Consider the following 19,068-nt stretch of genomic DNA (forward strand, 5'->3'; position numbering starts at 1 on the left):
GCGCCGCTGGCACTCCATATATGCTTGAGGAGAATCCGTTGCGAAGCGGTTTCCGTTTTCGTGATCATCCCATGTTACATAAGCTTTGACTTACGCAACAAACCGGATCTTGTAGAGCGCACGATAGCAAGAAAATTACCGCTTGTGCTTAGAAATTGTCGTCTCATTCTGCATATATGAAGGTTGCATCTTAATGTACTGTTGTATGTTATACCAAGCTTTTCTCTTTGTTCTTTTCAGGAACCAGACCACAGTGAACACGATCGAAAGTCTTGGTGGCAAGGAGTCAAAGTACACAGCAGTGGTAAGTACGCAAAATTTGAATATGTGTACTAGTGTGCGCAGAGAGGATGTGCGGGGGGAGGGGGGGGGTAGTTCCTTTGAAAATAATCTTGACCATTTCGTGTTCCACAGTTGAGCATTGTAAATGTTAATAAAAACCATCACAGCTGAATTTCAGGTACATTATGCAACAACCGGTTTCGTTCTTGAATATCGTCAGCTGACAAGTTCACCAACTGTGTTAATCAGTTCTCACAATATATGACCAGACATTTTTCACTCACGCCACCGGGACATTTCAGCAACTTTGTGAGAATTAGTTACGAAGAATGTTGGTGAACTTTCGGTCACCTGAACATCTTCGTTTAGGCGTTATAAACGTACCTGAAGTACAGGCATAGTTTTTTCTATTGTTTAAATTAGTCAATCTGGAAATTTAAAGCCAAAACATGCATGTAGATTTTATATCGTATGTCATATCGCTCTCGCTTACACCCCCTCCCCGCGGTTAACCGCAGAATTGTCTCGCATCCATTTTACTTATTATTTCTAGTGTTAATGTTGACAACTGCAGTATTTTCAACATGAGTAATTTTCAATCTACATTATTCGTAGATGTACTGTGAAATGAGCAAGCATTTGCTTTGTGTCACTAGAACGTCTTTTAGTTTATGGCAGGTTAAGCTTTGAGATTGACTTAGGTTGAAATTGCAATCTGGAAATTATAATTAGTAGAATAGCCGATAGCGAATATGTGTCATTTAAACTGTGCTACATTGCATTCACTTCATGGGTGAGCACAGACCACAGCACGGAGCAGATTTCATCAGGAAATAACAGCAATGGTTCTTCTACGTGACAGTCATCCTGACGCATCATACAGTATTGATAAAGGAAATATAAATTTCAGAATCTCTCTGCGATTGAAGTTGAGCAAAAAATGTAATTGTTCAGTGATTAATTTTCCTCTAAAAAATTCGATAATACAGCTGCGCACCCAGTCCAAGCATCAACCCCAACTTCCATTCCTCTTCTGGATAATTTTTTGTTACGTTTTCCACAGACTGCAAATAGCAGCTGTAACATTGCCGTATAATACTCAGAGCAGTCATACTGATGTGACCACATCTACGCTCGACGTAAATGTGCAGTAACCACTCAACAGACGGCAGGCGGCTGCACTGGCAGTGAAGAGTATGCAAAGCATATCGGGGGACGCGGACAACAGTGCAGTCTTTGTCGCAATGCGGAAGCGGAGCCATTTATCTCGCATCCAAACAGGTATGTTCATTGGCTTTCGTGCCGAGAGTGGAAAAGCATTTACGAAACGTCTAAGTTTGTAAGCTGTTCGGATGCTGCCGTAGTAGACAATGATGATGTTCGAGGCTGCGCCCCACCCGCCCGATCCCCCGTCCGCCTGGTGAAAGTCTTTTTAGTTGATGGCACGTCGACAAGTTGCTCGTCAATGAGGATGAAATGATGATGAGGATGAAATGATGATGAGGATGAAATGATGATGAGGATGAAATGATGATGAGGATGAAATGATGATGAGGATGAAATGATGATGAGGATGAAATGATGATGAGGATGAAATGATGATGAGGATGAAATGATGATGAGGATGAAATGATGATGAGGATGAAATGATGATGAGGATGAAATGATGATGAGGATGAAATGATGATGAGGATGAAATGATGATGAGGATGAAATGATGATGAGGATGAAATGATGATGAGGATGAAATGATGATGAGGATGAAATGATGATGAGGATGAAATGATGATGAGGATGAAATGATGATGAGGATGAAATGATGATGAGGATGAAATGATGATGAGGATGAAATGATGATGAGGATGAAATGATGATGAGGATGAAATGATGATGAGGATGAAATGATGATGAGGATGAAATGATGATGAGGATGAAATGATGATGAGGATGAAATGATGATGAGGATGAAATGATGATGAGGATGAAATGATGATGAGGATGAAATGATGATGAGGATGAAATGATGATGAGGATGAAATGATGATGAGGATGAAACGATGATGAGGATGAAACGATGATGACAGCTAGCACAGCATCCAGTCCAGTCCCCGAGCGGCGAAAATCACCGACTGAGCTGTTTATGGGGGAACAGACGTGCAACTGTTGGGCAACTACCGGCCCAGATGAATTAAGTGGCTACCTACTAGAGCTGTTGATCAAAAAAATGGTTCAATTGGCTTTGAGCACTATGGGACTTAACTTCTGAGGTCATCAGTCCCCTAGAACTTAGAACTACTTAAACCTAACTAACCTAAGGATATCACACACATCCATTCCCAAAGCAGGGTTCGAACCTGCGACCATAGCGTTCGCACTGTTCCAGACTGTAGCGCCTAGAACTGTTCGGCCACTCCGGCCGGCAGCTGTTGATATCTATAAAAATTTTGGATTCCGATGTGTCGATAGTTGTCATTGCCAGCTCTCGATATATCGAGAAGTATTGATAAACGGTTAGAAAATGTATCGACACTCCGGCCTATAAAAATATCAGCTGGTTTAAGAGTTGTATGTTCAAGTACTGATTTATTAATTATTCTTTACATCAACAAACTAGCAGCCTATCTATCCCCCTTGGAGCAAGAACTGAAAGGACAACGATGTATGTTCACACTTAGCGACAACCGCTTTGCTAACAATGACAACCGCTTTACTAACAATGATAACCGCTTTACTAAACGACGTTCGGTTTCGTCACAATTTTGCTCTTCTATTTCAAAGGAAGAATTTCAAACATTTACCGAAAACTGCGGAAAAATATAATAAAAATAAAAATACTAGTTCTCGATATAACCATTTAGATACCGATATATCATGGAAAAGAAAATCGCCGATAAATAACGATAATTCTAGGAAAAGATACCGATGTATCGACAGACCTACTACGGAACGTTGCTGCGTACGGGTCTTCCCAGCAGGCGCATGGTTCATACTGGAGAACCGGAATTAAACTAGAGAACCACAGTATTTCTTATAGCGCTTGGCAGTGCTGTATCTGCAATTTAATAGGATCTCAGATTATCGGTGCTAGAAATGGGCGAAAATTTTTTAGTATAATTTAGTCTATAGTTTCAAACTCTTAGAGGGATTAAGTGCCCCCTTACCTATTGCATGCGACGCCTAAAGTCAGCACACTTTCCTAAGCAGTTTCGTAGTTTGTCACTCCGTAAACGGGGCATTGCACATAAGAACAAATTACAATAATTATGTTATAGGCCGGCAGCCGAGATAACAAAGCGATATGATAATAGTGTACGTGACACCACGTGTGACCAAATTCGTGCTCTGATTGGTTGTTGCTACGGTGGTGGATGTCCTGTACAGAACCGGCTGTTAGTCACTTTTTTCTGATCCAGCTGTAAATGCGTAGAATTGTATATATGTACATTCGTGTTGGATGTCACGTGCACATCCTAAGAAGACTCTTCTGTTGAGCTTGTCAGGTTCACCAGAAAGGACTGGTTTCGCTGAGACAACTGTTGAGGTGGCCACTGTTGGAGTGACAGCGTTTGTAAATTGTGCTTGTGGCGGCGACCGGCGTGTGAGGCGGCGACTTGTGTGAGCTCGGCTCAAGGCACGCGAGACACAAAAGAAGGAAAGGAGAAGAGAAGAGAAGAGAAGAGAGGAGCGGCCCGCAAAAACGGCGCCCCCAGCGCTGCCGCCGAGGTCACCAGGCGGACGCGCCCGCTCAGTCCGGAGCCCTACAACCAAACGCTGGGCACGCTCCACAGTGCCTAGCGCAACACGTGCGGTCCCTCCCAGTAGTTTTATTTACACAAGGTTTTCGGAAATTCCCGCTACAAACGTCTAGGACTTGTCGAGGGGACACGTACATAATATCCTGAATACGAAACCATGTCCGGAAATGTACCGTTTCTGTGCTACAGCCGTTTGAAAACATATTTGCTAGGTAGGTTTTGCAACAGGGCAGTCATGGGTCTCTTACGTCAGACTGGCTGACAGTCGTTTGACGTCGGTCCAACCTCTCTGACATGGACCTGTCTGTGTGTGTTACAGCAACATATTAGAGAACACTTCCGCAGAATATACTGAATGCTCCTTCTGTACGGCTAAGCTCACGGTAGCGGCAGAACTGCTCGTCGCCTTTATCAAGACCGTTATGCACAACGTCAGACTCCAACGCATAACCTTTTCGCAACAATTAACGTACGGGTTCGAGGAGGGACACCTCTACCGTCAGCAGGCGTCACTGTGGTACTCCAAGGAGACGCCGTACACCCGAATTAGAAGAGACCGTACTGCATCATGTTGAAGAGATCCCGTCAACGAGAACACGAGCTATTGCGCGTGCAATGGATGTTGCTCCCAGCACCGTCTGGTATGTTGTGGATGACAAACTATTACATCCATACCGCCTCTTAACTCTCCACACCTCTTCCAACTCATACACGTGAATGAGGCTCTAACCACGCCAGTTGAGACAGAGGTAGGATAGATGTCAAATAACTTTAGCCAATCCGATGTAAGCAGCCCCCCCCCCCAAATGACTACCCTCTTGCGAACTTACCTAGCAAACATGTTTACAAACTGCTGTAGCGCAGAAACGGTAAGTTTTCGGACATGGTTTCCCATTACAAATATTGTGTAATCACTCCCCTCTACGAGGTCTAGAAGTTTGTGACTGGAATTTCTGTACACCCTGCAGGTGTGCTTCCACACCCGTACCACGCAGCGTATAGCCTTGTGCTTCATGTTTATGATATTTCCTGAACCAGGTATCCTACAACGGTATAATTCTGCAGTTACATTTACTGCTACACTTGCCTACAGTTACATACCGTCTGCCTAATGTATTGCTAATACAGTTAGTAGTAAAGAAGAAATAAATTCTAACGTCATACTTCATGCAGTAATCTTATAGCATGACAGCGGAAAAGTAATAAGTGATAAACTTTCTTCCTTTTATTTTGTAGGAGTTATCAGCGAGGAAAAGTTTCGTAAAGGTTTGAAATTATTTGTATAGCTCGTTGCAAGTCGCTTAAGTTCTTCCATTCTCAAATACTGTGTGAATAAAGATCAGGAATTTACGTGTCGCGGGCTATGCTTCTATTTCTCCTCCAACGCCATCCGTTTGATAGATAGATGGTTCCCATCCTCACAGCGGTTGTTACTTGACAGTAAGTTACACGTTTGGTTAAAATCGTTCCAGTAGTTTAGGAGGTGGTGTGGATCTCATTAAAAGTATCCGGACATCCGACTATGTTAATAGGAAGTTGTTCCCTAAATGTCTGTCTTGAACACGCCAAATAAGCTGCGCATGGTCACGTCGTCCACGGCGGTATGAAACTCATCCGTGAGGGGCACGCGTAGGGACTCAGTTGTTGTCTGCCGTCTCCGAATTGGACAAACGCGGTTGACCCACAGCTATCTCCTTCGTCGTGAGAACCCGCCCGTGTCGCTGTGATGCCGGGCTGACAGTGGTCCATCTGCTGATGGACTGCCCCCTTTTAGCCCCCTTGCGGCAGTCCTTTAATTTACCAGCTGCACTTCCTTTAATTCTAGGTGACGATGCCTCTATAGCTGACTCCGTTTCATGTTCTATCCGTGCAGCTGTGTTTAATCACTCATTCTAATGTGAGCGCTCTCGCATGATTTCTCAGGCTACACCCACTCCAGCGACTCTTAATTGTGAGGTGGATACCAAAATAGTGTCTTTTATGGTAACAAGTTGTGTTGGTACCTCTATCAACGCTTTCCAGGTGGAGGTTATTCGTTTGTAGTTGACCTTTTACCTGATCCGTCAACCACTGTAGTCTGTTTTACTCTAGTCAACTATTTACTCTGTTCCTTTTAAGTGTCCTCTATTTTGTGTTACTGCGGTGTTCATTTTAGCTCTGTACTCCTTGGTGTTCCCTCTCTCTGGGTGCAGAGGTTTGAAGTTCCAAAGTATTCTTGTTGCGCTTAAGAAAAACACTAAATACTGAAGGATATGAATACATTTTACAGCATTGCGTATGCGTACAGTAGGGGAGCAATTCGGAGACCATTACAATGCACCTTTCCATAAAGAAATGTCTGTGAGGCAATGGTTTCTGGGCAATAACGTTGAAATGGACTGCCCTGCCAAGAGTCCCGGACCTGAACCCAATTGAACAGCTGGAATGTGTAATAATACGAAATGACCCAAGAGCCAAAAAAACGGTAGTTGTACTTCAAAGTAATGGTTAAAATTTTACAAAGGTTAAATATTTGAAATAGAGTAACGCAAAGTAGTACAAAAAGGGGAACCCAAGGAAGACATAACAGAGCTGCGTTTTGTTTTGAATATAATACATAAACCAATGCGCAGCATTGTCAGCTCTGTTGAGTCTGTTTTCAGTGGTGTATGTTCGCAGTCTTCCGTGGTAATCGGAATTTAGGGATTATAAGCCTAATTAAATATCATTCTGATAATTGGGTTAGACATTGGAGTGGTGGATAATAGATTATTTTGAGATATTTGGACAGAAAATAGTTGGACCTTATCATACTAATAGCTTTGCCGATCACTGTCAAGGCGATTCTGCTAATAAGAGACGTGAGATATATAGTGCTCGTGAAAAGGCTAAATTTATGCTGAACAGACATTGAAAGAACTCGAATTTATAATTAATATCGTGTCGTGAGAATTAAGAAGCTTAGATATTGTAAAGCCAGAGACATTTGATTTATCAGATATTAATGGCAAAGGAAAGTTTCATGGGAAATCATATCTTTGGTGACAGGAATGCGAAGGAATGTGGTACGGACTGACTTACTATACCGGAACGATACACACCAGGATCAACTCCTTCATTAATTCCCCTGTGCCATCTCTCATTAATTTAAAAAGTGAATTGTGTCAATAAATCAGAATACATACGAGACTTTCTCCGTGTTTTCTAAATCTCAAAAATCAGTTAGTAGATAGACAACTACATCTGTGATTATTCAAGGGTTATTGTGAAAAGCTTATGAACCTGTCACAAACAGGTAATAAGATTTAACGAAGGCATATCGACTACGAAGGTAAATAAATCAAATTATTTGGGAAACAAAAATTAGAAAAATAGACTGGAACCCGATTGCTATGTTATTCCCGAGTAATAAAATCACTGTCTTTGCATCTGTCGTGGTTGAAAGTGAATGAAATATCTCTGGAAATAGAAAACAAGATCAATTTTCAACTGCTAGTTCACACAATTAGATTGACATCGTGATTACCTACCCACTCGGTAGATAATGGTTCTTAATTAGCCGGGACAATATATACACACACACACTTTTGAGAACAGCTCCGCTGCCGGGGGAGACGGCGAAGCGATATCTGTGCAGTCGCGGCAACGATGGTGGGTGTGCGGGCATAGACTTCGCTCCAGACACTAGCGTCAAACACAACTACCGTTTCTGGTTTCGGCTGTCTAGAAAGAATGGGCTGCCATTCCACCACAGACATTCAGACACCTCATTGAAAGTGTCCCCAGCACAAATAAAGTCCTCATAGAGATGAAGGGTAAACACACGCTGCATTAATGTCCACTAATAAGTGTCGAAAACTTTTCGTCAAGTTGACGTATCTGCATAAATAGCCGGGTATTAATGTGTGTAACGTAGAACATTAACGCATATGAATTTTTTTCGACTCAGTGACAATCGGGTGGCTAGCTTTAGTTTATTCCCAGCAGGTAAGAAGCGCGTAGTTGAATCAGAGCTAACATGTAACGGGCAGAGAGGAAAGGAAACTGTCACATAGACAGTGGCCTTAGGTGACAGAGAATTGCCCAAAAGGCGTCACATTTAAATGGGGGAGGTCTTAAATCACCTTTGAGGGGGGGGGGAGAGGATACAAAAGGCCCTTCCCCGAAGTACTCATTATGATCAGTGTGATCATCAGACGTTGGTAGTATGATGACAGACAGTCGAACTGAGTTACAGCCGGAAGAAGATTCTGACCTATGGACTTGGTGTTGTATGTACATGCTCCGTAATCTGCCAGTTCTGTCCGCTGCCACAATTGCAGAGAACTGTTGTCCAGAAATGGGCATCAATCGAAGCGGCGAGGCGTTAAGGCATGCTGACTAGGTACTGGATGAGTTTCTATGGTATGCGCTGTCCCGCATTATGCTGTATGTAGAGAATTCTGTATTATCTCGTGTGGTAGCTGGAACGATCCGCAACTCCGCGCGTTTGCCTCTGTGCCTTGTTCCAGTCACTGCTTTTATTGCTGTTAAGATTTGACTGGAAGTAGCTGACGGTCGGACTTGTTACATTACGCGGATAGTTAATGTCGTGTGAACTGCAATATTGTGTTCACATTTTCGTAGTGGCCAACTCATTAATGTACCCGGAAATAATATAGACATCGTGCTTTCAGAACACTATCTCGTCTGTTCACACGAAATTCCCCACTTTCGTGGCAAGTGCGGAGCTTCAACATGTATTCCATTACGGAGCATCTTGTTTCGCTCTTACACTGGGAAAGCTTCCCACCAGTTTTTCTAGGTTTGGGGAAGTCATTAGCAGACGACTTCTCTGCCGAAATGAGATACAAGACATGACTTGTTAAAAAGGTCATGTATCCTGTTAAAGAAATGATACAAGAACGATTGTAAGAGGCGCGTAGGGAATATATCTCGAGCGCGGAGGACTTCGTATGGAGAATGGTCTAACTAGAATGACAGGTTGGAGTCCCGGTCTCGAAAGGCATATACAGTCCTGTAATATTTCGTTTTGTCTTCTGGATGTGACAAAGAATAAACAAAAGCTGGACAGAGCCAAAACCAGTTAAAGGAGATTAACCGTTCATTGAAGTAGAAAGTAAAATTTACCGATCGACCTTACAGAAAATCCTAATAAGATTCAGTCACATGTAGACAGTAAACTGACTAAAAACGTGTTTCAATAGCTGAACAATTGTACTGGGACTGGAACCACAACGCCGAGATAATGTAGTTGGCCTCCCGAAATGGTTTTACTGCGGAAGATTGTAATAGTTACTTTATTCAATCGTTTGAAGGACACCGAAATTGCAGATATTGAAATATGTGACCGAGAATGCAAAAACCGAAATTCCTCATCAGGGAGACATCTGGATCATACAAGATACTGTGAAATTCCTGACCTGCGGAAGATTGAAGCTTCAGGGGTAGGAAGTTGACCACTGTCGTAAATAAATGTAACATATTGCAAATAGTCGGAAAGAAAGATTACCATGGGATCATATTATTAACAAACCGTTGAAAAGAGTAACGAGTGTTAAATATCTGGGAGCAACCGTCTGGAACGACCAATGTGGAATGACAAAGTAAAACTTACTAAAAAAAATGATACCAATCCGAGACTCATTGGCAGCATCCTGAGGAAAAGCTATTTATTTTACGAAAGAAATAGCTTGCTAAACAGATCGGCGACCGATTTGAGTACTGGGGTCCTAATGAGGAAGATCAATAGAGCTGGAAACGAACCAAAGAACAGCAGCGCGTTGAGGGTTCATTTACTAATGTGGCTCGAGAGCGTAATGAAGGTAGTGACGACGTAACAACAGTTCCGCCGTATTGCCTCGTATGGTCTAAACGGGCATAAAACTACCTCCCATCACGACTAGTAAGTGAAAGTATGTACGTCAGTCACTTCGACTTACTCTGTCGAGTAAGTCTCCAAACACTTATCCGAAGCGAGGCAACGGAGTGAAGACAGCCATTGCGCAGCGCAGCAGTGGAACAAGAAGTAGCAAGTGACTTAACGAAGAGCAAAGTGAATTCATTCCATCCGCTCTTACCCCATGTGTAAGCGCAAACCTTAAATAAAAAGATCCGGGATTCAGAGTTATGCTTGAATCAGGACAACTGAGTGACTGTCGAAACCACTTGAGCCTTGAAGGGGACGTCATCTGTCGATTCGCATTTACCTGCACCTGCTTTGTAGTTGTAGCAGCAATTACTACGCAATCCTACATCAAGCATTTCATACGTTGGCCGTAAACGTACGCTACTGAATACCCTTTGGCGAATACTGCCGTGTAACTTTCCTGTGCATTTTCGCTGCTATGTCTTGATATTCTTCGGTGTCAATACACACACCTTACAAAGACACGAAGCACACAATGGCAACTAATCAGCAGTGACGTTACCTACCACAGTTGGCCGCTACTGAGTGGTAACAGCTACTTCAAGTAGCAGAGCGATATAACACAAAGGAGACGGTGTGACTAAGCTATTCTCTAATTGCGTGTTCCCGTTAACAAATAGCTGCAGGCACTGTAATTATTTTCTGCAATTACTGTGCTTTTCACCACACACACACACACACACACACACGCACACGCACACGCACACGCACCTGCGAGATGCAATCACTGTTTAGTGTCCTGAATGGTTTTTTCCCTTTAATGTTTTAACTCGTCATCAAAATTCATTACAAAATTACTTCCAATAAAGAGCTCTTCAACATCTCGAAGCAGTTGTATTAGTGTTCACTATTTTTTCCCCTCAATTTGTTCTGACCAACTTCTATGACTTCTATAATGCGGTGTGTGGTCTTTAGCTTCCAAGCGTATACAGATTTTTGGTGTTTTTTTATTGTTTCCGCTCTGCCTCCGAACTGTATATCCAAATACCTTCCGTATTCTGGGGTAGCAAAATGTGGATAAATTCGATTTAGTTCTTCTTTGAATCCGTTCTGTTAGCAATAAACTGCTATTTGCCTACGCTTCAAATACAATGTCTTCTTTATTTTTTTTACAACAGACTTCTTTGGTTCACGAATTAACAGAATGTGAAATCAACATGGCTGAGTTTAGTCCTAGGTGACGGCAACTATATTTTCCGCAAGCAGGAAACATACCAGATTTTCTAAGACGTCGTGAGCTAGATGTCTTCGTGATATCGGCCTAGAAACTTTCCGCCTGTGAGGCTGACGTGCCGAATAAAGGCTCGCTGACCTGACCTGACCTGCACTGCACTGCACTGCACTGCACTGCACCATGGTAGCGTTGATGGTAAACGCGATAAGATGGGCGAATGCCGTTGTCCAACCGCTAGCCTTCGGCGCCTAGTCTGCTCTCACGGGTCCTGGGAAAGAGCTGCGACTAGGGGTCATGGGAGTGAAGGAGATCTGAAAGCCAAGGCTGGCTGCAGTCTCTGAGAAATTTCGCTGCTCCTAACACTCCGCCACCGTACGTGACACTGGATTCTGCAGTGTGAATGAACGCGTGAAGTTTCACTTCCTCGTTGACCATTAAATTTTCTCCTTACTTCTTCCTTGAATGCTACAATTTCACGCTACTTCAGCCCACTCCTTTTCCATATCGCTACTTTCCCCCGCCAAGCAAACGCACACGTACTATAAAAATGTGTGTTTTTTCCACATCTCCTCCAAACTACTGGACCGTTTTCAACGAAACTTGGTACACACGTCACTTACTGTCAGTAAAAAATCGGCGAGGGAGTAAGAATTACCTATCTGTCAGAGTACATGGCGCGTCCACTTTTTCTCGTTGCCCGCGGGATACGTCAGAAAAAAAAGAATGCCCGAAAAACTACCGCATCATGCATGACGAACAGATTTATTAGTTCTGTGCTACTAACACGCGTTGCAATAAATTTCGCAGACTGCATCCACAAATGCCGCTGAATGTACCCGAAATTATATCATTATATGACACATGGATGAGGACAGTGCCCACGAGAAATACAGGGTCCGCGACGAGCTTGTGACGTTACACTAGTCCGCTTCCTCCACACTTTGCGAACCCTCGGCTCCTTGCAGGACCCACAGGAAATAAGTATGTTATTGAAAAGGTGCCCACTAAAGGTCTTAATTTTGTCGTGTGCGATCGAGAGCTTGCATTCGTTTAATCGCTCAGTCAAGAATTATTAAACTCGTATGAAATAGTTTCTCGCTCTCCGCCGGACACTGCTGCTGGGTCTTGTAAAACCTGCAGTGTCACGTGCTATGAAGTATCCGCCATGGCCTGTCTTTCCTGTGGGCATTGGATCAGAAGTTGTGACGTCATTAAAAGCTGAGACGCGTGAAAAACTGACGTATCATTCATAGCGTTTAAATTTGTTAATTCTTTGCTACTAGCTGTATTCGCAACATATTTCGTAAACAGTATCCACATATACCGCTGAATGTACGACACACAGTTCAAGAGAGATGTCATAAACTCATATGCGTAAAAAGGTGCCATATAATGGATGAAGTTTTAATATAATCATTCTTTACTACTAAGACATCAGTACAGTCGAGTCCACTTAAGGAAATCCCCGACACGTGGCAGCGCTTTTGACAGAAGAGCCGTCTGTAGACCTTTGGATACGCGTTGCTTTAGCCATGTCTACAAAATAGCCTTTTAGACACGCGAAGCAGCTGCGCCTAGCGTACAGAAACTGTCCAGGATATTTGTCCGCGTGTTTCATAATTCCAAACGTGTTTTCACTAATACGTGGAAACTTAATTTTTTTATATACACTAAAAACCCACATTTCTTGTTTTCATTTCCAATACGTGCAGAAAATCGTCAAAATGAATACTTGAGCAATGCTGGATTTTAGTACTGTATGCTGCTGGGATTTCATCGAGATGTTTGTCAGTCCCATACTTGGTCCTTAGTGCTTCAGCGCCTTGAACTTCTGCTTACTTTCCGATTTCTAACGGTAGTGAAAGGTATTTGACCGTTTCCTTCATCTGACTCGTTGTGAAATGTGTACCTGTACAGTGAGAGAGACTGTAATGAACAATTAGACAGCGTGATGTGTGATTTCTAGTTTTACTTATTTTCATAGGCGTGGAATTTCAAGCAATCCTGGTCACAATACAGGCATATTTCTCACCGAAGCTGCCACGGAGTATGATTTCCATCCGACCGACGGGTTACTCTAAACGTTTTGAGAATATAGCCATAGCACTGTGTAAATATGGGACTTTTCTGTGAGGTATCTCACACACTATAATGCAAAACGTAAGTCGGATAAATTATGCTGTCAGGACACCGTAGTGTTAGTTGCTCACTGACGAGTTTTATCACAAGCGCTGCAGCAGGAGAGGAAATGACTCTAAATAATCTTAATTTAGGTAAAAGACCATCGGATGGCCGGGCGGATCATTTTTATAATATCTGCCGAAGAGTGAAATTAAGAAAGCTACAATATGGCGTAAATTCGTAAGGGGAGACGCGTTACCCTCAAACTTGGGCTTCAGGATAGCCACCGCGAATGTAGACGCTACTTCCTCGTGGTCATTCTCCTGGCGCTGCGACAGCTTGCCAAACCTTAACGCGGGAGGTCTCAACGCCTTGCGAACCAAAATCCGTAGTAAACGTCTTCACTGCCACCACCGTAGAAAACTTGTGGTCTTAAGAGGTTAGCATCGCTGTCTTTAAATCGTACGGTCGCGGGTTCAATTCCCGGCCGGGTAGGAGATCTTATTCGCTCGGGGACTGAGTGTTTGTGGGATATAATCACTTCATCTCACCTTCATCGATGCTGAAGTTGCCGTCACTGATCACCTGTCAGGAGCCTGAACAAACAACTTTTGCAGCGCGGACGTGCAGGAAGTTTCAATTAGGTTCTTATAATGCCGATTCCAGTGGCGTGCCCAGCTGCACTAGGTTTCTTGGATGAGGAACCATAGCGCAAACAGCCCAATCGCTGTGGCCTATGACACATTCTCGATTGGGCTTAAATCTGGGAACTGTGGTGATAAGGGGAGTACGGTAAACTCATCCTGGGGCTCTTCGAAACACGCACGTACACTGCGAGCTGTGTGACACGTTGCATTGTCCTGCTGGTAGATGCCATCGTACCAACGAAAAACAGCAAGTAGGGATGGATGCGTACTTCTGTTGATCCCTTCCAGAATATCACCTGCACAATGCCACGAAAACATTCCCCAGACCATAACACCCCCACCTGGTTGCAGAGTGGATGCTTTCAGACGTTTAACGCTATGCACGTCAACGGCCATCTGCCCGATGGAGCATAAAACGTGATTCATCCGAAAAGGCCTCGTGTCGCCACTCAGTGGGCGTCCAGTTGCGGTACTGGCGAGTAGATTCCAGTCTTCGGCGCCGATGAACAGCAGTCAGCATTGGTGCATGAACCAGGCACCTGCCGCGTAGGCCCACACGCAGCAACGTTCGCTGAATGATTGTTGAGGAGGCACTGCTGGTAGCCCATTGGTTCATTTGGATGGTCAGTTGTAGCAGTTGCGCGTCAATTTCTCCCGTACACATCTCCGCAGCTGTCGTTTGCCCCAGTCACCTATGGCGCGTGGTGCACCGCGGTTGCCTCGGCGCCAGTTCTGGATAGCGCCGTTTCGACGTGCGTGGTATACTTCAACCGCGGCGGCATGTGGACGGGTTACAAACTTCAATACTTCCACAAAGTCAATAATCATGCGCCTTAGGACGCTGGATAAATCGCTCAGTTTCCGCATTCCTCCCCCGCTGTCGCTAACATGAAGTGCCATGCTCAGGCACGTGTGGGTGCCGTATTAGCATTTATTGTGCTTTGCCTGATAGTTCTGACTGATAGTGGGGGAACCTTACTGATAGGAATGTCCTGATAGACGCAATTCGTCTAGGTCTTTTAAGATAGGTGACTGACGGAGGAATACACACCTACCCTCGTTGAGTAGGTCTGAACCAGGGGATTTGGGGTGGGTCGGGCGGAGGAGTTTCGCACCGACCCGAGAGGAACGCCCCCACTGACCATTCCCCGGGTGAGACCACAAAGATGTGTTCCCAGTCGGAGGGCGTGAAGACGGGGTGTTTATTGATGATTCAAATCCTTCCTCGAGACCAGAGCACGTAGGGCCGAATTATGCCTAACTGGGCCGTAGGGCTGCTGAGGAAGGGGTGGCTTTGGCCTGTCTGGGGGGGGTGAAGGGATACGGATTTTTCGTGGTGCGGATACGTCCCGTCACGAGGGGACCCGGTCGACACCCTTTATACACCCTCCTCTGCTAGTGCTGCCACCTGGCGCCTGTGAGTGGTTATTGCACATTGATATGGACTATCGCGTTGGTCACATTTATGTGACTGGACTGTGCAGAAACACGTGCACCACTAGACGGAACAGCTCCTGACCAATGTCCACAGCCACCATGTAACCTTCCCGTATAAATAAGAAAATACAGAATAATTATGTGTAACCTTCCCGAACAGAAAATAAAAATAAATTTGGATAATTAAATTCTGATGTATGAAAACTGATAAATCTTACCTCATGAAAAACTGATCAATTTTGACGTAAGCAGCGCTACGCCATGGCCCTGTGAAATCAATCTGAATCTGTCCGTGAGAAATAAACTGAAAAATTCTTGCCTCGTGATGGTGTCGCCGGATAACGTTGTCAATATATCTGCTCGTAAATGGCACAGCTTAGTGCAATGCTGGCTTAATCTACTAATACTGGATAACATTTGTCTGAGATCTGAATTACTAGAAAAACTGACTTAACTTAGTGATACAGCTGCACAGCTGGTCGTCCGATTACTAAAGAGCTCATGACTATGATCTGACAAAAAATCTGGATTCTTTTAATTTAGATAAATGATCGGGACTGGCAATGACTTACGGGGGAATTATACTTTTATAGTTGACTGGTATAAAAAAATTATATTCTTAAAATTTTTTACGTTATTGATAAAGATCTACAATTCATTAAACGGGAAAATTGAATATATTACAAATCTGGGTCAACCGGTGCTGACGAATCACAACATAAAAGATTGAAACAAATTTATACCAACATCTCAGACAAGTGACTTAACTACGCACATGCCAAAAAATAATAAAATTTACCTTACAGTAGATGATTAACTTAATTACACTGTTGATTTTTCATTATATTAACAATTATTCATTTGTTCATCATCTCATTTCATGGTATCATTTAGCTCTGCGACTGATCACAATTATTGTTCAGTTCCATATAATAAAATTTTACAGTTTGTTCTGCACTGTGACTTTTATAAACTGCGCTGTACCAGCGACAGACTAAAACTACACTGTAGCAGCGAGCGATTATAACTGCGGCAGACTGCTCTGACCTGCGACTCTATTGCAGCTCTCTTTTGACAGGGGCAAAGATATAATGTGTCTCAGGCAGCGCCTGTGAATTTTCTTTCTAGGAAGTGAGCAATACAGAGAGATTACATTTGCTCCGGCAGGGTGGTGAATCCCTTACAACCACCTGCCCCCCGCCCCCCTCTCACCTCCCTCTGTTAAGTTTGCTATAGGAATTAGATTCATTCGGAGCAGGCACAGTACTGTGCCATAAAACCCACAGAGACACGCTCTCCGAGCCTATTCCATTGCAGACCTGAGACGGTGTCACTTCGTTGCAGATCTTAAGTTGCCATCATATTTACGTGAGATAAACTTTGCTACCATCACCTTGGAACAAGTCTTGAGTAAATTCAGATCAATGGCAGCTAAGTCGCGCTACAGGACTCCCCGCGTCGGAGGTTAGAGTACTCCCTTGGGCATGGCTGTGTGTGTTGTCCTTACCGTAAGTTAGATTAAGTTAAAGTAGTGTGTAAGCCTAGGGACCGATGATCTTAGTAGTTTAGTCCCATAGGAACTTACCACAAATTTCCAAAGTCGCGCTGCGATACTATATTCGTTCCTAGATCGCCCGCCTTTATTACGCGAGTACGCGGTTTGGGTCGTGAGCCGCCGGTATCACGCATTAGTCTTTGCTGATGTGGCAGGAACTATCGCACATGTCCTCTATGTCCGTATCCTGTACTTCTTATGGCGAAACTCGATCATTGTCGTTAGTTACTCCCAATCATTTTGTAGAACTGAATAAAACACTCTAGGGACTTCACCATCCATTATCCATTGTTCTATAGCTTTTCTTATGCCTAACTGAGATTTGGGGGCGGGCCGGAGTGGCCGTGCGGTTCTAGGCGCTACAGTCTGGAGCCGAGCGACCGATACGGTCGCAGGTTCGAATCCTGCCTCGGGCATGGATGTGTGTGATGTCCTTAGGTTGTTGTTGATGTTATTGTTGTTGTGGTCTTCAGTCCTGAGACTGGTTTGATGCAGCTCTCCATGCTACCCTATCCTGTGCAAGCTTCTTCATCTCCCAGTACTTACTGCAACCCACGTCCTGAGGTTCGTTAGGTTTAATAAGTTCTAGGCGACTGATGACCTCAGAAGTTAAGTTGCATAGTGTTCAGAGCCATTTTGAGATTTGGGTTGCGCCTAGAAGTGAGCTCGGCCAGCCGAACGATTAAGGCGACCGTTCGCGACATACGGGTTCAAATCACGGTCTGGCACAGATTTTCATTTGTTCTGCAATATTTGACAGCTGATGCAGAACAATAATCGCAATTTGAGAGTTCATTAGTAGTTTCAGATGTTGTTAAGTTTTCCTACAGAAGAGCGTAAGAGCGTCTTGGCGACGAGTAAGCCAAAGTTGTTGTCCGATGTCGTTTCATAGTGTCACAAGGCTGCCTCTCATTTAGTCTGTCCTTAAAGGTTAATTACATTGATTTCCTTAACAACTTGACTGTTACTTGTAGCTTCTCCTCTATCCCTTTTAATCAACATTTATTCCGTAACAGAAATAGCTGCAATACAAAAACGAGTCCTATGTAGAGGATCTGTAGGTAGGAATTCTTTCACCTGCCAACGGGGAAATCGTAAGTAATGGCCGCTGATTTATTTATTCAATTCGCGTATCTTCAGAATTCACAGACAGTTAGATTAACAGGAACTATACGTCCTTCAATTGCCATAAAATATAATTGATGATTATTTCTTCTATCACCTACATTGCAGCTCGCTACCTCCCGGTCGCCCTCATGGTTAGTGAATGTAAATGTCTGTAGAGCCGTGTTCTGGTGGTGTTATTGACTACAATAAAGCACTACGGCATGACGATAGTGCAATACACTAGGAAAACGTACGTGCACAGGATTAGTACCTATTGTGAGATTAATATAACGTGAACAGTACGAAAAAGGGATTTTTTTAAAGAAAAGACACAAAGTCGTGATACAGGGTCCATACTCAGCATTAGAGAACATGCAGCAGCTCCAAGGGCTCTTTTGCCTCACACAGTGATGCGTGGGGAAGTCTGGAGGCGACCTCCTGTTGGATGTCAAACTGGTGGTGGAGGGGTGGTGGTGCAGGTTTACCAAGAACTTTATATCAACTCTGTAAGCGCTTCAAATCGAGACTGTCAGCAAAAGACTGTTTCTTCATAGTTTGTTCCGCTCCCGTATACATGCAGTATAGCTCAAGATGATCTGTATGTGGAGAAGCATACTGGATACAAGAATGGAAAAGCTCAGAAATATATTGGATGAGCACATATGTTAAAAAAAAACTTATGTGGACAGAAAATGAAAACGGCCATTTATTTTTTGAGTCGATACTGTTTTCAAAATTATACCAATCTGCGAACAAGGAATTCGTACGTGGCAATAGAATGGTAGATGTCGTGGTTTGAACAGCCACTACCAAAATAAAGTACAGATACTTCTTTAAAATGGGCAGTGTTGTCTCTAAATAACAAACTCCGACAACGTTTACATAAATCAATTTACTGAATATTTTTTTGAATTTGTGGGACTGGTTTGGCTTCAGAGTAAAGTGTTAAGCTAAGTTATGTAGTTTTCATCGTTAATGTGAAGCTGTTGTGTATAGTACGTTAAAATTTCATAAAGCACATACATAATGGACACTGAAATGACTTGTATGAGTCAGAGCACAGCAAAATATCCGATGCCCAG

At 43.5% G+C, this 19,068-nt stretch overlaps 1 protein-coding gene across 2 annotated transcripts in view; it reads left to right on the top strand.

Annotated features, from left to right (window-relative positions):
- The window catches only part of LOC126162585 (probable multidrug resistance-associated protein lethal(2)03659), a 280,738-nt gene that overhangs the window by 78,326 nt on the left and 183,344 nt on the right, over positions 1-19,068 (top strand). For both annotated transcript variants that reach the window (XM_049919181.1, XM_049919183.1), the window contains exon 2: positions 241-304. The gene's annotated coding sequence lies outside the window, so the exon portion shown is untranslated. The remainder of the gene's footprint in view (positions 1-240; positions 305-19,068) is intronic.

The sequence above is a fragment of the Schistocerca cancellata genome, chromosome 2 (genome assembly GCF_023864275.1).
Source record: "Schistocerca cancellata isolate TAMUIC-IGC-003103 chromosome 2, iqSchCanc2.1, whole genome shotgun sequence".
In the NCBI taxonomy this organism is placed as follows: domain Eukaryota; kingdom Metazoa; phylum Arthropoda; class Insecta; order Orthoptera; family Acrididae; genus Schistocerca; species Schistocerca cancellata.